At 39.6% G+C, this 848-nt stretch overlaps 1 non-coding gene across 1 annotated transcript; it reads right to left on the bottom strand.

Annotated features, from left to right (window-relative positions):
• Positions 1–207: 207 nt before the first annotated feature.
• On the bottom strand, positions 208–312 carry LOC126951820 (small nucleolar RNA SNORD46). The gene has a single exon (XR_007724668.1). It is a non-coding gene; the product is annotated as a small nucleolar RNA SNORD46 (small nucleolar RNA).
• Between the last annotated feature and the right edge of the window lie 536 nt (positions 313–848).

Raw genomic sequence — 848 nt, forward strand, 5'->3', positions numbered from 1 at the left:
AAAAAATAAAAAAAAGATATGGGGTTCCACAAGGAGGATTATATTACACAGTTAATACATGAAAATTAAAGAGCCATCCATGGAGAAGCCACAATGGCACAAAATTTTTTTTTAAAGCAACCACAGATTCTATTTTTTCTACTGTTCCTACCCCCAAAGAGCTCCCAATGTTGACCCCACCTCCCTTTTTCTTCCTTTGTTTCTTTTTAACAGTCAGTGTAACTATGACAAGTCCTTGCATGGGCAAGTGACACACAGGTGGCCAAGGTGGCCACAGCCACACCTGAAGATACATTTTTCATCACTCCAGTACCCCCTTTTCAAAGCAAGGTCATGATCTGCCAGTAGCCATAGCCTTGGCATTGTGTCTCACTCTGACACTTAGCAGCTACTTTGTAACCTGTAAATTTGAATCTCTGCTGAATGGTTCAGGGAAAGCCACCATTCCCTTAACAAAGTCTGGAAGACATTTGTGAGGTACTAGGCACTGGTAAGGACTGAGGCTAAATATGACTGAGACACAGACCTGTTTGAGTTGCTCGGTGTAGCCAATCTTGAGAAGATTATGGTACAATGAGCAAATGTTTGGAAAGTGCTTTTCATATTGTGAAATGTAAGCTCTAAGTTTTCACAGGCTCATTGTAGACACTGATTGTGCACACTTCCCATGAGCCAATGAAAATGATATAGTTGGCTTCATTGTCACCGTGGTAGTAACTACACATTGTGTTATTGTCAGCATTTATTTGCTTAAAGTTTTAAGAAGTATACTAATCGCTTAACCACTTGTAAAATCTAAGGAAACTCAGAAGAAATGCTAATGAAAAATGTGAACTGAGACTCCACAA

Source organism: Macaca thibetana, chromosome 3 (assembly GCF_024542745.1).
Source record: "Macaca thibetana thibetana isolate TM-01 chromosome 3, ASM2454274v1, whole genome shotgun sequence".
NCBI lineage: Eukaryota > Metazoa > Chordata > Mammalia > Primates > Cercopithecidae > Macaca > Macaca thibetana.